The following is a 6,021-nucleotide window of genomic DNA, read 5'->3' as shown; positions in this document are numbered from 1 at the left end:
AGGGGAGAGGAGAAGAGAGGGATAGAGAAATTTATAGGAAAGATTTCCAAGATAGTATGTCCTTATTTTTACCAATCCTTTAAAAAAATATTTTCAGATGAAAGTTTACTTCTAGAAATCTACTTCTAGATTTATTAAACTTTACTGATTTAAAATTTTTCCAATAACAAATAACAGTTTTCCTCTTTATCTTGAATTACTTTTTTATATAAATACTATCTGGCAATTTATTAACAACAGAGCATACCAAACAACAAACTGTTTTATATCTTTCAGAAAGAAAAAAAAAAGACTAAATTTGAGAAGACGGCACCCACTGAATTTGGACACAATTACAGTGTGGTTTAAGTATTTCCTTGGGGAGGGGACACGACGCCTCTACTCAATTAAGAGAAACATTTGTACATTTGTACAGTCTTTATTTTTACACCCATCATGCCGTGAATTTATAGAGAATGGGCTCCAACAGGTCAACTGTTAGAACTGTTTTTAACTCCTTAACATTGATCCTGACAAAGTACACTTCTCTGGGTGGAGGAAACTGTTGTTTCAGCTGAACCCAAGCCCCTTTCTCTTTGGTTTCCTTCTTGTACTGATCATTTTCCTTCACACATTTCAGGAAACTGTCTCGGCTCTTGGAGTGCTTAATCTGCTTGATACACGCATTAATTCTCTTGACCAGAATCTTGCCTTTAACTTGTTTGTTTACAGTGATGCCAACAGCATGCTGGGTAATGTAGACTCTCCCAGTTTTGCCATGATAACATTTCTGGAGCATTCCTTTTTGAACATTACCCAGTCTCTTGGTGTCTACAGTATCATCCTTCTTGTAGATTTGCATGTATGTAGCCAGAGGAACAATTCCAAGTTCTCCAAAAGGCCTAGAGAATATGTGGAGGGTGCCCCTCCTCTCTCCCTTTGTGCTGGTCATTTTGGTGAATTGCTGAAGAAGATGGTTCCAGCCAAGAGGTTGAATTACTTTTAAAGATTAATGGAAAATAATTTAGCACATTCAAACGACAAATATCAATATCAGCACTTCATGTTAAACTGGAAAAATAAGAAACAAAATCTTATGTAAAATAAATCAATACCCAACAATAAAATTATGCAAAACTGAAATGATTATATCATTGGTAAAAGTGAAAGTCACCCAGTTGTGTCCAACTCTGTGATCCCACAGACTACGCAGTACATGGAATTCTCCAGGCCAGAATACTGGAGTGGGTAGCCATTTCCTTCTCCCACGGATCTTTCCAACCCAGGGATCAAACCCAGGTCTCCTGCATTGCAGGCAGATTCTTTACCAGTTAAGCCACAAGGGAAGCCCTGTATATCACTGGTGGACACACAATTTACCAAAAAGTAAAAACCATAACTCTTGAATATTTAGAGAATTACTAAATATACTTAAACACATGTATCTGTGAATTGGAAGACTTTACTATTGTTTCAATTCTGCAATTTTCTCATCATGATATAAAAGTAAAAAAATCAAGAAAATCCATGTATAATTTGTTTTGGCTCAACTGAGAATGGCAGTTGAGCCATCTCACCTTTGCTCAGTGATGATCTGCCCACTTCCGTCAGAGATCTTGCTTGTTCAGTTCAGGTCAGTCACTCAGTTGTGTCAGACTCTGCAACACCATGGACTGAAGCACGCCAGGCCTCCCTGTCCATCACCAACTCCCAGAGCTTACTCAAACTCATGCCCATTGAGTCAGTGATGCCATCCAACCATCTCATCCTCTGTTGTCCCCTTCTCCTCCCGCCTTCAAACTTTCCCAGCATCAGAGTCTTTTCGAATGAGTCAGCTCTTCGCATCAGGTGCCCAAAGTATTGGAGTTTCAGCTTCAACAGCAGTTCTTCCAATGAATATTCAGGACTGATCTCCTTTAGGATGGACTGGTTGGATCACCTTGCAGTCCAAGGGACTCTCAGGAGTCTTCTCCAACACCACAGTTCAAAAGCATCAATTCTTTGGTGCTCAGCTTTCTTCACAGTCCAACTCTCACATCCATACATGACTACTGGAAAAACCATACCTTCGACCAGATGGACCTTAGTTGGCAAAGTAATGTCTCTGCTTTTTAATATGCTATCTAGGTAGGTCATAACTTTTCTTCCAAGGAGCAAGCATCTTTTAATTTCATGGCTGCAATCACCATCTGCAGTGATTTTGGAGCCCCCCAAAAATAAAGTCAGCCACTGTTTCCACTGTTTGTCCATCTATTTCCCATGAAGTGATGGGACAAGATGCCATGATCTTCGTTTTCTAAATGTTGAGCTTTAAGCCAACCTTTTCACTCTCCTCTTTCATTTTCATCAAGAGGCTCTTTAGTTCTTCTTCACCTTCTGCCCTAAGGGTGGTGTCATCTGCATATCTGAGGTTGTTGATATTTCTCCCTGCAATCTTGATTCCAGCTTGTGCTTCATCCAGCCCAGCATTTCTCATGATGTACTCACATTTAAGTTAAATAAGCACAGTGACAATATCACCATGCAATCTTGCTTGTGCATATGTACATTTGCACAGATTGCAATGCTTCCCACCAAAATTGCTTATTCTCTTTCAGTTTGGCCAAGGTTAATTGTGGTTTATTTGTTGGCAATAAAACTGACAAAAATCTTTTCTTTCTCCCTAACAGCCTTTTCAATTTCTCTTTTCCCTAATTCCCTTCCTATCACGTTTCAACTGACTGTAAAATGAAGCGCCAGCAGGTGGTTCAGGACCACGGAGAGCGTGAGGAAGAGGCACTACCAACATATTCTAGTCATACAGGTGGGGGAAAAGATGTTCCTAAAATAGTTGCTGGACAACTTTCACTTAAAGGACATTATTGTGATGAAGAAAAGTAGAATTTTGATTCTCTGATATTTGGGAGAAGGTATTTTTCTGGACATCATGTCAGTGTTTTCTAAACTTCTTCATCGAATTCTATGTAACGAAAGACAAGAAGACACCAAAAGTCGGCAGAGCCAGAAACTGCCAGTGCACAACCTCTTTTGAAGTTTCATGTTTATGATGTGTGGCCTTTTATGTAAATTTTCACATTTTTTAACAGTTATGAGCCTCACCCGTCTACCGTAGAAGAGAATGAAATCATTCAGAGATACATGAAGCTGAGGATGGATAATTAGAGGAGTGTGTGAAGGCTCCAGTCTTATGTTTCTAGACCTGCCTTGGGAACTCGCAGCTTGTCCTTCAGTTCTGTGAACTACCAGAATCCTTTCAGTGGTTTTCCTCTTCTCTCCTTTTAGTTTCCATAAGCTAGATTCATTTGAGTTTTGTTACTTGCAACTGTGTCCTACTACTGCAGATATGTAGGATGAGATGGATAAATGAGAAGAAAAGTAATTCTAGGCTAGAAGCAAAACAAGTTTATAGCAAGGAAGAAGGACTGTAACTTGGGATTTTCTGGGACAGTGAGAAAATGAGCTTAAGAAAATTGAAGTGGTTTATAAGGAATGTATTTAAATAACTTCTCTGTACTAGAACTGAGTAAGAGTATATTAATCTTTAAGCTCTTCAGAAGGCAGTTAAACAAGAGCTATACAAATTTTGAATGCATATGCCATTTGATCCAGCAATTCCACTTTCAGAAGTGAATTCTGTGGAAATAATCATTCATAGATATTCACTGAAATTTGTCTTGTGACTGAAAATAACATACATGTCCATCAATAGTGAAATTATTAAATAAGTTATTCCATATTTACATGTTGAAATACTGCATAGCCATTAAAGATAATTTACGAAACTTATTTGTATCACTGTGAAACAATTCTCACAGGAAAAAAAGTCAGGGTACAAAACTGTAATATAAATGCTCTCATTTGCATTTTTTAAAAATCACAGGTATATTTTTCTACATAGACAAACTCTAGAAAGGCAAACAAATCTTAACAATGGTTTTCTCTGGGAAAGGGACTCTGTTTTCCCATATTCTCTTATAGTGCTTGTTTGATTTTTCAACTACATTCTTGTATTACTACTGGAATTAAACCATGATATTTAATATAGCAAGTGCAGAACAAGGAAAACTTTAATAACACGTAATGGTTATCATTTGCTTAGGAATTTCTATATAACCATTGATTTAAGCCCTTTAATATGTTTTCTCATTCAGTCCTCCCAGCAACCCTGTAAGAAAAATGTGTTTCTCAAATTGCACTTGACGTTGCTGCAAATAAGGCTCAAAGAATCTTAATTCAAAGTGCCATAATTCCAAACCCTGGCTCCAGAGCTTTTATCTTTAACCATTCCACCCCTGTGCCTCCATGAGTTGCTCCTGACTTTCTTGTAATACACCCAAGGACAGATTTCTGTGGATAAAAAACTAAACTTCCTTGTAGATAGTCTATCAATGACATCCAGTAAGGATTTCTTCATAATGACTAATAAAGTAGAATAAGCTTACCCTTCTGTACCAGGTACTTAGATTTGGGGTAGAGGTTTTCTTAAACTGAGAGTTAAGGTAAATACCACTTTGTAAATTTCACTAGAGAGCAATGAATAATAATAGTTTATCCAGCAGTTGGAGCCATTAAATTGTTTAATCCGGGTAATGACAAAGTTGGACTTTGTAGTTAGATCACTCTTGTAGTTTTGGAGGATGGACTTAGAAGAGAAAAGGTTGGAGGAAGAAAGGTAATCAACATGGAAATTTATTAGGCATCTACACAGCATTCACTTTCTTCATCTCCTGCCAAGAGCACCCTGATCCTCTGTGGATTAATTCATAGAAGGCAATTAATTTAAGCCTTCCTTAGAACTGAATTGTCTTGTTCAATTGGCTCTGCCATTTACCATCATTGTAAATGTTGGTAATTATCTAACCTGCCTCATGTCTCAAGTATTAAAAACATGGGAATAATAATGGTTATCTCACTGGGCCATTGTGAGATTTTAAACAGATAGTTCCTATATTATCAATGCTTTATAAATATTAGTCACCATCATTATTGTTGTCTTAGCCATGTATGTTGAATGAGATTACTCCCACCCGTCATCTCTCTCATCTTTAATCCCTCATCCTTTGCAGATCAGAGCCTACAATATAGTGGTGAGAATCATAGAAATTTTATCCTTCAAGAAGGAGTAAGTGTTTGCTAGGTTGACTCTCACCTTAGCTTACTTTATTTTTCTTAAGTATCACAAGTTACATACGTTAAATATGCATGCATGTGTGCTTCAGTCGTGTCTGACTGTTTGTGACACTATGGACCATAGTCCACCAGGCTCCTCTGTCCATGAGATTCTCCAGGCAAGAATACTGAAGATCTCCAGGGGATCTTCCCAACCCAGGGATCGAACCCACATCTCTTACATCTCCTGCACTGGCAGGTGGGTTCTTTACCACTAGCCACCACCTGGGAAGATACAAGTTAAATATATCTCCAGACAAATATGTGTTGAATAAAGATGGCTTAAGGGAGCATTCCAGGCATGGAGAACTATTTGAACAATGGCGGGAAAGCCATGAAGAAAAGCAGGTGTTCTGTGTGGACTGGAAGAAAAGGAATACACTGCCTGACTATAAATGAGATCATGCATGTAAGGGATTAATCATCACATAATCATCACAGTTCCATTATAAGAAGCAGGGACTTATAAACTCTTCGAGGGGAAGAGGGTCCTCTTCATTTGAGAATCACTCATAGCAAGCACTCAGTACCCATTGTAGAACTGAGTGCTTTTACATTAACTCGAGGGCCCACACAGCTGACTTTGAAGGCAGATCAAAGAATTTGGAATTACTTGGCAAATAATGAGGAGTACTTATGATAAACAAGGGAAGTAACATGAGCAGATCTGAAAACAGAATAAAATGGAAATCTTGGGCAAGGTAGGTTAGGTAGAAACCTGTTTCAAAAGATCAAATGAGATAATGAAGGTCCGGGTTAGAAATGAGGAGGAAGGAACATATGTGGGAAAAAAAAAAGAAAAAGAAACAACTGAAGAGGTGGGGATACCGAACTTTGAAAACAGCCAGCTGTTTGGAACAATTTTAAGAGAGA

At 38.1% G+C, this 6,021-nt stretch overlaps 1 pseudogene; it reads right to left on the bottom strand.

Moving 5' to 3' along the window:
* Positions 1–433: 433 nt before the first annotated feature.
* On the bottom strand, positions 434–931 carry LOC104986510 (annotated as a pseudogene).
* Positions 932–6,021: the final 5,090 nt, after the last annotated feature.

This window comes from Bison bison, unplaced genomic scaffold (assembly GCF_000754665.1).
Source record: "Bison bison bison isolate TAMUID 2011002044 unplaced genomic scaffold, Bison_UMD1.0 scf7180017864068, whole genome shotgun sequence".
Classification (NCBI taxonomy): Eukaryota; Metazoa; Chordata; class Mammalia; order Artiodactyla; family Bovidae; genus Bison; species Bison bison.
This window is presented reverse-complemented; position numbering and strand designations above follow the sequence as displayed.